This window comes from Euphorbia lathyris, chromosome 9 (assembly GCF_963576675.1).
Source record: "Euphorbia lathyris chromosome 9, ddEupLath1.1, whole genome shotgun sequence".
NCBI classification, from domain to species: Eukaryota; Viridiplantae; Streptophyta; class Magnoliopsida; order Malpighiales; family Euphorbiaceae; genus Euphorbia; species Euphorbia lathyris.
This window is the reverse complement of record NC_088918.1, coordinates 6974135-6988980: the sequence shown is the minus strand read 5'-3', so window position 1 is coordinate 6988980 and position 14846 is coordinate 6974135.

Here is a 14846-nt window from a genome sequence, read left to right as displayed (position 1 = left end):
TTTTTTAATGGAAAAGACATAATAAAAATAAATTCAAAAGTGTTATCAAAATAAAGAGTCCATTAAATTAATTAATAATGGTAACATGTTTTTATAATTATTGAAAAATAAAGTTAAAATAAATAAAAACTTTCTAAAAGAAAATGAGGTTGAAGGTAGTTGAACATAAGACCTATCAAATAAAAATATGCATTCTTAACCAACTCATCTACCTTTAAACTTTGAAATAATACTATATAGAGTCAATATATACTAATTTTAGGCGATCATATGTCTTTCTCATATCAACCTTTAAAATTGCTATCCCATAAGCTCCTTATGATTTCCGATTCAAATGGTGAATAGTTTGGCAATCAGAGAATTATATGTAATCAGTTTATTTGGGATAAAGTCACTTTGAGATTCTGATATCCAATCACCTTGGAGAGGCTTCAATCTGTTGGCAATCACCTTTGGAATGATCTTGTAAACCACACTACATAGATAAATTGCTTGAAAGTCAGCCATATACTCTGGTTGATCTTTGTTTGGAATAAAGACGATATTTATGTCATCGAGACCTCTTGGGCAAAACATCGTTCTCGAAAAACTCCATGCAAATTTTCACATCTACTCCTACTAAAGACTAAAAAGTAGGAAAAAGAAGGATCCATACCATTTGGACCGGGAGCTTTATCAGAGTGCATATTGAAAGTCGTTGTCTTAACCTCCTATATCGTCACTTCTCTTAATAAATCTGCATTCTGATCTTCAGTAATAACTGCGTGGTGCAATCAAGGATCTCAATGGAGAAGTAATTATTCATTGATCATAACATCCCCCAATTCTCTATCCCAACTTGGCCAATCTCCATCACATCACAAAACTTTTCAATTTTATTTCTCGTCTCCTTACAGGAAGCATAAGCATAAGCATGGAAATATTTTGTGTTTGCATCTCCCTCTTTAAGCCAGTGAGTCTTAGCCCGTTGCTTCCAATATAATTCAAAAGCCCTCAAAAATTCAAAATATTATGAAAATCTTCAAGACTAGACAGGGACGGAGACCGGGGGGGCCGGACCCCTCCAGCCGCCCGAACAACCACGAGTAGTTTTGGCCCTCTTATCTCCACGAAATTTGAACCTTATTTCATAAACTAAGAATACACCTGATATTATAGAGAGAAAAAATATATATGAACCTCTTAACCTTTTCAATTTTTATTGATTAAACATGTGTGACCTTTCAGTAGGACGCTGGTCATGACATTTTATAGCTCCTCGATGAAATAACAACATAGTTTCTTAACAAATTAAATTTTTTACTTAGAAATTTAGAATTGATTCTACTAAAGAGTAAACGAGGTATTTCATTAAAAAGTATATACAGTAAAACCTCTATATAGGAATACACTTGGGACCGGACTATTTATATAACAATTGGGAGGTTATTACTAAATAGAAGTTGGTATAATTATGCCTATAATTATGTCTATAATCAATACCCAAAAGTTTACAAAATCAAGCCTTATAATTATGCCTAAGTTTACAAAATCAAGCCTTATAATTATGCCTATAATCAAGCCCTATAATTATGCCTAATACAAATCAATCAATAATATATTTTCTAAATAATAATAGGGTGTTTCCCACTCATAGATAATTTCAAAAGTTTTTTTTTTAATATTTTATAATTTAGTTTGAATTCTTAATATATATTACTATATAGAGACATAGTTTCTAAAGGTGAGACTTGAAAAGTGTATAACAAATAACATTTGGGAGGTTATTCCTATTTATAACCGGGCCCAAGTTGGGACCGAGTTTTTTTATAACAAAATAGAGGTTATTCCTATATAGAGTATTCCTATATAGAGGTTTTACTGTAATATGTTGAATGTAATTAACGAGAAATGAAAAGTCATGGACAATTTAACTAAGTTTCATATTAGAGCTGATTATCTTACTAATTAGTAGCTCAATATATCCAATTATAATTATTAAATACATCTTTAGCCATATAGTAGCTGTATACTCAAAGGGCGGAGATAGGGGGCCTGGGGGCCAGAGATCTTTGGCCCCCTATCTCCAAGAAGAAGAAAAATTTCTCGAAGTGCTGCCTCCGAGATAGAGGCAACCCAGCTTGGCCGGGCTACCTCAATTCAAACTTGGCCTAGGAAAAAGGTGAATAATTAGGTCCATCATGGGCCAAATTTAGTTATTTACAAACTAGTAAAATTAGAACTTGATACCTTTAATTTGATAAATTAGTTTTATACTTTTAATTTGTTTGAGGATTTGATAAATTAGGAATTGCTAAATTATATAATTGTTATAAATTCGTGATTTGATTAAACCTAAATTTTTTGGTTGTAGTATAGACTGTTAAGGTTCAGGTGAGTAATTAATTCATTAAGTTTGTAATTAATTACAAAATTCAACTTGATTATATATGATAAATGATAAATTTTTCTAAATTTGTGCAAAATAACTAATTTTACTTTTATAGGCTAGATGTAGCTTAATATTTACTAAAAATTAATGTACATAGCTATTAGCATCCCTGAACTTTATTAAAATAACATATTGACATTCTGAACTTGCTTAAAGCATACGCATTTCAACTATTTTAAAATTTCTCATTACTTCGTCATATGGATCATTGGGAGAGGGGGTTAATACCCACTTTAAAGAAGTTCAAGGTGTAAATTGAATATTTTAAAACTATAAATGGATAATTATTATTTTTTTAGATCAATGCATGGGGTTAAAGATGTATTAAACCTATTTAATAATTATAATTAATAAGATAATCAGTTTTAATATGAAAGTTAAATTGTCGAGGTCTTTTCATTCTCTTTAGCCACATTAAATGTATAAAAAAATTTACTTAAAAGTCTAGGATTGTTTTTTTTTTAACCATGAGGTAATACTCTACACCATCCACAACGGAACTTTTAAATCATGTCAACATTCAGACTAATCCTTATTCATATACACCTCAAATAGATGGGACAACTGGTCCAAAAATTTAAGATTGCTCCATATTCTAATTGAGGTTCAAACCTTCGCTCTTGGTTAAGGGTGAAAACAAAAACCCTTACCAGTTTAGAATTGATTTTAATAAATTTCATTAAAATATATGATAGATATATTGTTACATTCACTAAATAACACAGGTTAGAGAAATAGTGAAAAATACTTCACAATTTTTGTCTATTAAAATAAATGGTTCTTATATTATCTTCTATTATAAAAAAATATTTTATTTCCACTATTATTTTTTTTACCGCCAATTTGTTTTTTTTTTGTCAATTGGCCATCCTTTCAGGTCTAGGACTTAGGCGGTCGCAATGTCCGCCTAGTCTCACAGTTGGCTTTACCTAGAAAGTTTACTACGAATATTAGACCTGATTACTTAGAAAGTTTATTATGAATTTTTGGTCAATTATAATTGCATATATTAAGTTATTGATTACTTAGAAAGTTTACTACGAGTATTAGACCTGATTATATTAATTACTTGTATATTTAAATTTAATTTTTTTTATATATTTCAAAAATATATTTATTTATATATTTAATATGATTAAAGAGAAATGAGAAGACCTAGATAATTTAACTAAACTTCATATTAAAATTGATTATCTTGTTAATTAGAAGCTCAACATATGCAATTATAACATACCTTCCAGAGGTAATACATGTCATGATTCTCTTTACCTAGTCTTAACAAAACTGGAATTTATAAAGTATGTAACGAATAAAGCTCCATTCAAGGCGGTCACATGCGTTGCTTATATCAACCTTTAAAGTTGCTATCTCATAAGCTCCTTGTGAATTCCGATTCAGATGATGAATAGTTTCAAAGCAATCAGAAAATTATATGTAATCAGTCTATTTGGAATAAAGCCACTTTGAGATTCTGATATCCAATCGCCTTGGAGAGGCTTCAATTTGTTGGCAATCAGCTTTGAATGATCTTGTAAAACACACTACATAGATAAATTGGTCGAAAGTTAGCCATATGCTCTGGTTGATCACTTTTTGGAATAAGGATCATATTTGTGTCATCGAGACCACCTGGGCATAACACTCGTTTTCGAAAAACTCCTTGCAAATTTTCACAACATCTACTCCTACTTAAGATCCGAAAGTAGGAAAAAAAAGGATTCATACCATCTGCGGGAGCTTTATCAGGATGCATATTGAAAGTCATTGTCTTAACCTCTTATGTCATTTCTCTTAGTAAATCTGCATTCTGATCTTTAGTAGTAACTACATCATGCTATCAAAGACCTCAATGGAGAAGTAATTATTCATCGATCATAAGCATGGAAATATTTCGTGTTTGCATCTCCCGCCAGTGAGCCTTAGCCTGTTGCTTCCAATATAATTCTAAAGCCCCTGAAAATTCGAAATATTATGAAAATCTTCAAGACTAGGTAGGGGCAGACGGAGACCGGGGGCCAGGCCCCTCCGGCCGTCCGAACCACCATGACCACGAGTAGTTCCGATCTGTCTGTCTCTACGAAATTTGAGATTGTGGTGGTTTCGGCCCTCCTGTTTCCAAGAAATAATTATCGGGTGCTGAATTAGCACCCTAAAATTGGTCCAGATCCTCTTAGGCCATCTTTAAATCCAAAATTCCAATTTTTTTGGGCCTGTTAGACCCTCATTGAATCAAAATTTCTATTTTCTTTTACCTATTAGGCCCTTCCCTCCCTAAATCTGATTTTTCTACTAAACACAATTTTTTTTACATGTTAAAAATCTTACACACAATATAGCTTTATTTTCAAAAGTTTTACATTTGTACTTAAAATTTGGTTCTTGACCACTCTGATTATAACATGTATATATACGAAAAAATTTGAACAAGTTCAATTTAGCAAATTTTCTTTTACACACCACGTATAAAATCGATCTGTCAACCGAACAATCCTGTATCCACCACTGAGACCAGGCTCATGTGCACGACTCCTTAAGGTGTTTAACTCTTGTTTCACCATTTTAATCAAGAAATGCTATTATGGTCCCGATCCATTGGACATTGCCAATAAAAACATGACAATTGTGCACTTTCTTTCCTTACACCAATCATCTCCTAATAAGGTAGCATGATTTTTTTTTTTCATTGGTTAGATCCATTGCATCCGATCCACGGTAGAAATTATCATTTGCTTTATAATTTACCAAATTAAATGCACTTATATATAAAAATCATTATTTCTGTTAATTTAAAGTTAAAAAAAAAAATTGTTCAAATACATATGTCATGCTAACGTCACAATTAATTGAAAAACAAACCTTTAATTCCCTGAAAAACAACAATAAATTAGTAATTGCAATTAACTTGGTATTGCAAAATCTGGCAACAGTAAAGGAAATTTGTTAATCATATTGATCTGCATTAAATTTGTGAGGGAGCAACAGTAAGAAATTGATTTTAATTATTAAAAAATGCCACCCAATGTATATTGAAAAAAGTGCCAACCAAGATTTCACTATCATATTCATGCATATTAAAATGTCAACCAAGATTTATTTTGAATGATTATTCCATTATCCCTATAAATACAATGGTAATTATCCGAACCAAAAACACAGACACAAAAAACACTTTCCTGAATTTTCTGAATTTCTCTTAGGAAAAGAAATGAGAAAAAAGGTGAAACTTGCCTTCATAGAAAATGATTCAGCCAGAAAAACAACATTCAACAAGAGGAAGAAGGGTTTATTGAAGAAGATCACTGAATTAACTACTCTCTGCGACATTCCGGCCTGCGCAATTATTTTCAGCCCTTATGATTCTCGACCTGAGGTTTGGCCGTCGGCCCATGGTGTTCAACGAGTTGTTTCTCACTACAGAATGATGCCGGGAATGGAGCAAACAAAGAAAATGGTTAACCAAGATATTTTTCTCCGGCAAAGAATCAGCAAGGCAAAAGAGAAGCTGATGAAGCTGAGACATGAGAACCGGGAAAGGGAGATAACTCAGGTGATGTTCCATACCCTCACCGAACAAAGCTTGATCTATTTAAACATTCTGGATTTGAATGATCTTGGATGGGTAATTGATCAAAACTTGAAGGAGATAATTAAAAAAATTGAAACCCTAACGGTTCATCCTCATGGGAATGTTAGTAATAATAATTCTCACACCCAAGTGATTTCTGTTCCGGTGGAAGTGGCTGCGGCGGCTGTGGTTGAAGGCGGTGCTGGAGAGATGGTAGTGATGGCAGAGCCCCTACAGACGGTGGGATTTGGGGGAAGTATGCAGAGGCAGCAAGGGTTCATGGATTTGATTAACCCTCCAAATCAATTCCAGTTTGGTGGCGGAGACACCGCGGGTGGTGGAGATGACATGTCACTACCCTTTTCTACTGAGGATCAGAATTATAATCTCTGGTCTAATGCTTTGTTTCAATATGAAGATTTGAACATTATTTGATCTTTACTTTTATTGGATTTAGTGTTTGCTTGTGTGTTGTTTTAGCCATTTTGGCACACATCAAATAAATTAATTATTCAATAAAAAGAAATTAATTATTAATCATTCTATTTTTGACTTTGGAAAATTACATTTAAAAGAATGTTTGATATTTGATGGGATAGTGATAAAGATAAATATTGTGATAGAGTTAAAAATAAAAGATAGTGATAAAGTAAAAATAAGATAGTTAAAAATTATTATTTCATATTTGTTTTGTTGGAAATGAATAAGGATAAAATAATATATTTTGCTATATTGCATCTATTTAAACTACATAATATTGATTTGAGGGCTAAAATAGACTTTTCAATGTCATTAAAATTGTAGGAGCTTATCTCACCTCTTATACCTCCCCCTCCTAGGTATAAGATTTGAAGGATAAGAAGTTTATCATTCCTTGTCTCCTTGCTCTATCCCTGTAACAAACATGAGATAATTGACTCTTCAATTTTTTTTATCCCTATCTCACTTATTTATCCATCGTACCAAACACGTAATTTTGGATATAATGGCTATGCACACATGTCATGTTAACATTATGATTATGACAAAAATAATATTAATTAGAAAATGAATTAAAATTCTTATGTACAGATAAGCAAAAACAACATTAGAGATACTAAACTTCTATATATATAATTTTTCTGTGTTTGGAACATGAGAAAGCAAAACCCGAAAGGAATCAATAAATAAAAATATACAGTTGAACAAGAGAGGAAACAAAAGAATAAAAAATAAGAAGAAAACATTAAACTAAAAAAACACAGAATTAACGAAATCTAAAGTGATCGATGTTGCAAACATCATCAGACAACATCGAAGCACAAAATGCAGGGGCCGAATTCCATCAAGAAATGGTGGGGGAGGAAACACCAAAACGAGCTAATGCATCAACGACCCTATTGCCTTCCCTGAAGATATGTGAAACAATAATAGTCTTATGAGAACACTAGTTCAGACATTTCATCCAATCCCAGCGAACAGACCATGGAACCTGAGATAAGCCTGCTTTGAGCTTATTGACGACCAACAGAGAGTCTTATTCAATCCATAAGTGGCGTCAGTTCTTCTCCCATGCGATATCTACTGCAAAAATTACCACTTTTAATTCGGCAAGAAAGGCAACCGCAGAAGGGATCGGGAAAGCAACAGTACCATGAGCAAATCCCCTGCTCGTGCGAAAAACTCCACCGACACCCGTAGGTCCAGGAGCACCCAGAGTCGAACCGTCAACATTAACTTTAAGCCAGCCATGTGGCGGACACAACCAACTGACCTGATAAATATTTGGAGCCGGGGGAGGCCTGTGAGGCACTTGCAACCTGACTAAGATGCTGGCATCCCGACTGGTGAAACAACGTCCCTTAGTGAAGGAAGTACTGAGTTGAACACATAGTCGTTCCTTACACGCCAAATAATCCATAAACAAGAAACAACAGCTAACTTCCAGTGAGCCAGCACCTGAGGACCAAAGTTAACATGGCATATAAAACCAAAAAAGTCAAATAAATTAAAGAGCGTTGGGAATGGATAATCAAAAAGTCGGCCAATCTCCCTCCAAATAGACCTTGCAAAACAACAATTCAAAAAAAGATGGTTAGAGTCTTCGATTGCAGCACCACACAACGCACAATGAGAGGCTAGGTGGAATCCTTTCCGCTAAAGTAGGGTTTGGGTCGGGATACTCCCATGAATTAAACGCCACATAGTCATTGAACGGGAGGGCAGAATTTGAGGACCCCAAACAAAGTTATGCCAATCCACACGAGCTCCATTGGCAATAAGGGAGGAATAAAAAAGCTTCACACAGAACTTGCCCTTCATATCCGGCTCCCACACGCAGATGTCATCCCAGTCTAATCCCCTTGAAACAGTCATAATACCCTACTGAACCGCATGGGATAATTGACCAATATGATTCCGAAAATTCCTAAAGAGAAAATCCTCAACATTACTGAATATCTACCTTTGAAGCGTAATTGGCAAACCAAGTTGGTCCGCCACCGGCGGAATAATCCAACGGCCAGTCAAGAAATTTAATATCGATTCACTACCGATCCATCAATGCGTCTAGCTTCTGATGGAATCATAAACAAGCTGACAAGAGGACCATATCAAAGACGGAGAAATGCAATACTTAGGAAGTCCCGATTTGATTAACCCTCCAAATCGTATCCAGTTTGGTGGTAGAGCCGCCACTAGTGGTGGAGATGGCATGTTGCTACCATTTTCTAATGAGAATCAAAATTATAACCTCTAGTCTAATGCTTTGTTTCAATATAGAGATTTGAGCATGGATTAATTTAATTTATTGTTTGTTTGTGTGTGTTGTTTTAACCATTTTGGCACACATCAAATAAATAAATTAATCAACCAAATAAATTAATTATTAATCATTTTATTTTTGGCTTTTGGGAAATTACAATTAAGGTAGTTTTGGATAATAATGGATAGACACATATGCGATGTTAATATTATCGTTATGATAAAAATAAGGTCTAATACATTGCCAACTCCTTAAACTTATCCAAAATAGTAGATTGGTTCCCTGAACTTTGAAAGTGTCTCACTAGCTCTTTAAACTTGCTTATTTCGTATTACCAGCTCCATAAACTTGTCCATAAAAGTAGATTAGCTCCCTAAACTTTGCAAGTGTCTCACCAACTCCTTAAACTTGCTTATTCTGTAACAACTAAATACAAAAACTTATTAAACATAAGTTCTAAAAATACATCTTCATCTATTTAAGATGTAATTTTTTGTTTCTCCTACCTTTCAACCTATTATAAGAGTTAGTTTTGCAGATTTGAGAGATTGAACGGGTGAGGATCGAGAGTTAGTATTATGGTTTTTATATTTAGTTGCTACAGAATAAGCAAGTTTGGAGAGTTGGTGAGACACCTGCAAAGTTCATGGAGCTAATCTACTTTTATGGACAAGTTTAAGGAGCTGGTGATACGAAATAAAAAAGTTTAGGGAGCTGGTGAGACACTTGCAAGGTTCAGGGAGCCAATCTACTATTTTGGATAAGTTCAGGGAGTTGTTGATGTATTAGGCCTAAAAATAATATTAGGCTCAATACATCATTTGTTTTCTGAACTTGTCCAAAAAGTTTGATTGGTCCCCTAAACTTTCAAAGTGTCCCAATAGACTCCTGAACTTGCATAAAATGTACAGTTAGCTCTTGAACTTGCATAAAATGTAATGACTTAATCACTCGATTGTAAAAAAAGTAAGCTAAATACGGAAGATATTTTGCACGCATCTAAAAAATTAAAACGACCAAGTTCAGAGTATGTGATTCTAATATTAGAGAAGAAAAAGTTTTATAGTTGAACAGGTAAGAAATTGTTTTTTAATATGTTTTAAAACTATTGTAAATTATCTAATAACATTCTAAGGCACCTACAACATATCTTTTGCATTTAACTTACTTTTTTACAACCGAGTGATTAATTGATTACATTTTACGCAAGTTCAGAGAGCTATCGGGACACTTTGAAAGTTCAAGGGACCAATCGAGTTTTTCAGACAAGTTCATAGAACAAGTGATGTATTAAGCCATAATAGTAATTAGAAAGGAATTAAAATTATTGTATATATCATTTGGGATATATATATATATATAATTTATGAAAAGAATATTAATATTGTCTTTTTATTATAATTTTATGTAATTTTTAGATATACAAATCTCTAAAAGCGTGATTGCCTTATCATTAGAATGCTTTTTAGTAATAAGGGAAGTACTAGTTATCTGACATAGAAACTCTGATATCTAAGTTAATATTGCTTTTAAGAATAGTAAAAACAATGAAAATTATGGTTTTGAACATCCATCCGAGATTTTTTTACACACTACATTGATAGGTTTTTACGGTTTCTTTTAGGGTTTTAGACTATCGTGTTTTGATTTTTCTAGATTAATCTACTCCAAAACCTAAAACTTAGAAATCTGCTTTTGTTGTTTTTAATTGATGAGTATTTGTTGATTAATTATATTTACTTCACTGATTAATTTTAAATTAAATCAATTTTTTAAAATTTGATTGACTAGCATTGATATTGGAAATAAATAAATTAAAAATTGAATTTAATGTATTTCATTGATTAGTATTTATGCTAATAGTTTGAATTTAGTTTAGGATCATGTGTAAAATTTAGTAAAACGACACATTTGTAACCGCAACACAGTTTAGATCTACTATTGAATGTAGTTGTGATTAAAATATTTGATGGAGGAGTTTTTCTTTCTGAGATGGATTTATTCAGCTCGAATTTGGATTAGCCTGAATTGTCGACTTAAAATATATAATATTACTAATTAGTGTCAAAATGATGCACATGTGAAACGTAAATGACGAAATTCATGACTGAAAAGATAATTTGATGAGTTATTTCTCAAATTGACCTAATTTGTCAATGTAAGGGGTAAATTTGCTTCTTGTTGCCAACTTTAGGAGTAAAATTTCACCATTTAATACGTTAAGAGTAAAATTGATATTGGTTGTCAATATTGAGGGTATTTTTACACTTTATCTATGTAATTATAAGAAAGTAAAATTAATTATAAAATAGAATTAATATTTTAAAAAATTATGACAAAATAAAACATCAAATCGTAAAAAGTATCTATACTATATATAATTACGGAAGCAGAGAGAAATGAGAAGAAGTGTTTTAGACGTCTTTTTGATGAGTTGTCAACGTAGTAAAAAATCAGATTAAAAATATTTAATTAATTAAAAATAAATATTTAGTTAATTAAAAATAACAAATTTATATTTATAATATATTAAATAATTACTAGCCTATTAATTAAAATAATAAAAGAAAGCAAGAGTTACGGGAAGATGAAAAAACACAGAGCAAAGGAAATCCAAAAGTCACAAATAAAGTTCTATATAAAGCATGATAGATAGTATTCCACCATTATATTCATTGGTCACGATAGATAGTATTATATTTCTGAAGGAAAATATTTGATTTTTTTCATATGTTGTAGTTATTTTGTTCTCAATTATGTTGTTGTTTTATTTTTATTAAACAATAGTTGTTATAGTTTCATCTTTCAGATTCATTTCTGTTGTTACCCAAGTTCTATACCTCTCGCTATCTTATCCATGTTTTCTTTTTTATTTGTCTTTTTTTTTCCAAACTGATAGCTTCAATTGAAGAAATCCGACAGAAATAGAAGATGCATGAACAACTAAAAGCGGAAAACACAAAAGTATCAAAAATTACAAGAAATTCTTACACTACAAGAAAAAACGCTATCACAACGGAAATATCCGTCGGTGACAACCAAAAATGTGTCGGTGATCATCATCACCGACGGAAGACCGAGGAAATTCGATGTGTCGGCGTTGACCTCCTAGGTAACCGGTTGCGACATTTTTTTGGCTGGGTCGGGGATATCACCGACACCAAATGTGTCGGTGATATGTGTAGGTGTTGCCGACCCATTTTAGTTGGTGATTTTTATCGGTCTTACCGACACAATCACCGACCTATGTGTGTCGGTGATCTATTTTTCGAATATTTATTTAAATAATTTCTGATAGATATTTGCATCGGAAATTACGAATTATTTTTTACTTTATTTGGATTGAAGGAAACTCACATATATTACAATAAATATACAAACTAAGAACTCTATATACAAATCAAAAGATGTTTTAGAAATATATATATATATATAGATGCCACAACACCAACTCAAAATTTGAGTATACACGTTTGAGTTAAAGTAATTGGTCTTACAATAAATATTTCAATCCTAATGCACATTTATTGAAATTTCCATTTAACACATCATAAGCTCAAATTTTAATATGTACACATCACAAGCATACAAAATAATACCAACTAATATCACTAGCTCACTAGCTTCTCAGCAAATATTTTAAAGATGACCTGTTGTGATTAGGATTACATATACGATATAAACCATAAACAAATAAATGAACACACAAAAGTGCATTATTCATAATAATATAAAGCTACTATATTGTACGGACACAGACTCGGAAACATGCACCTGATAAAATATAACCTTCATAAAATATTTCAAACAAAAACAGGAACGGACACGAAACGGCACGGAATCCAAAAACACTACTAAAGAGAAATGTATATGCAACATAGTAAAGCTCGTATCAATGGACAAACAAATTTGTTTCACAATTAGCAAAAATTACCTTCAAAGAGCAACAAGATTACTACATCAGAATGATGCCAGAGTGATTTCAGGATGAGTTCACTTCATCTTTGAGTAGTTCCGCACCTAAATAGTAGCTGTACAAGAAAATAAGACCAACTAGATCATACGAGAACATGAATATAACAAGTACAGAATCCATGATAAAGGATTCAAGTGATACATAATGTAGAGTTCATTCAACTTTGCAATTTCTCACAACATCATTTATATTGTGATAAGTCATTTTATAATAAGAACTAATACATGCACCAGAAAAAGGAAGAAATACTAGTATTTGATGAGAAAATTTCATTGAAAGCGAGTTAACCATCAAGAATGCCTGCCAGTTTTAGCTGATTCAATGCCCATATGAGGATTTTACTTGTCCTGCAAAATCCATTCATTAAATCTAGACAATAACATAATATTGAACAATGATGAATGCAACTTCATAACTCAAGGTTGTTAAAACACACTTTGAATTAGTATTGAACAATAACAGAGTATTAGACATCAAGCAAAGCAAGACACGAAATCGACACTAATCCAAATACGCTAACACGATATTTTATTTTGACACTAACCCGAAATCGACAGGACATGAACCCGATAATTTCCACCTCTAATGGCAAGTGGAAACTGAAACAACGAACAATTCAACCAAAATGCAGACAAGCATTAACGATCAAAATGACCAGCAAACCAAACAAAACGCGGCTAACTTATGAGCAAAATACAGCAACAACAAGTGTTTAACAAAGAACAGAGCAAGCCAAACAGAAACGAACATTACAATAACCAAATGCAGAACAAAGCAACCAAAACGCAGACAAGCACTACTGAGCAAAACGACCAGGCAACCAAACTAAAAGCAAAGCCAAGTTATGATCAATTTTATCTAATAATATATGTACCATGAAGTTTGAAAGTGAAACACATCAATCCAAATCATGAAACGATGGAAGAAGAGAGAAGAAATATTATCAATTTATCATACATTATACAACAAGGATTCAATCAAACCATATATGACCCTGCAAACATATGCATAGCTGAAGCTGACATATCAGTCTTCAAAAAGAACATAGCTGTATGCTTTGGTTTGGTTACAATAATTTCAAGGTCAAACTAACCCAATAAGTCCATTAATGACACAAGTAACTAGCAATTGGTCAGCATCATATTAGCAGCAGCAACACAACAGAATAGTAGCAACTAGTAGCATTATTAACAAACATTACATCAGTAGGAAATCAGCAGCAGCAGTCGATACCTCCATCCATTAAATGCCAATTTTAAGCAGATTTGACAATCTCTATGGGAAGCCGATTGAGCGCCTCCTTAATATCCATGTCCTGGTAAGGATTCTAAAGACCGTCGTACCGTAATCCTAAACACAAACAGAAGATCAATCACACAAACAGATTTGACTCCACAAAATCGATATCAGGAGGAAAATTAGGGTTTCAAAAAGGCTAACCATATCTGCACAGAGGATTGGATATAGCTTTTATGTGCATTTTTACGAGCCAGTTCTTTCTTTGATCGATGAAATGATTGCAAAAGGGATGCCATTGTACAACGATTCGGTCTCTTCCTCCAGCGCTTGGAAATTTCTAGTTGGCGGCTACTTCTCTCTATTATGTATTTCAATTTAATTCAAATTAACCATCGCTCGAAGAAATGGAATAGCCAACAAATTGATTGCGAGAAAATAGCCAACAGGTTGTTCACAGTAACATTTACCCAGCTGTACTCATTTCCATTTTCTTTCAAAGTCTTAATATCACCTGGTAATTCCCCAACACAAACACATAAAAAATTCAACTTTTGAAGGAACGAAGCAGAATTTAAAATTAAAGTCCAACAAATTAAACATAAAAGATAAGAAGTAGGAATTACTTGTATAGTCTCGATTAATAAGCTCTAAAGTATCTTCTTTATGGCCAAAGCATCTGACATTGTAATCCAAGACACAATATAAAGAAGAAAATTTCCTTCAATCTAATGTATTATCTTATATCATATAATTTATTGCATCAGCTCTGTATAAAAAAATAAAACTATAAGAAATAGGCAAATCACTCTCCCATGAAAACAGAAGTTCCAAAGGTTCAATTACAATTAGATTAACAAATAAATTAGAGATGAGCTGAAAAAGATTGAAGGAA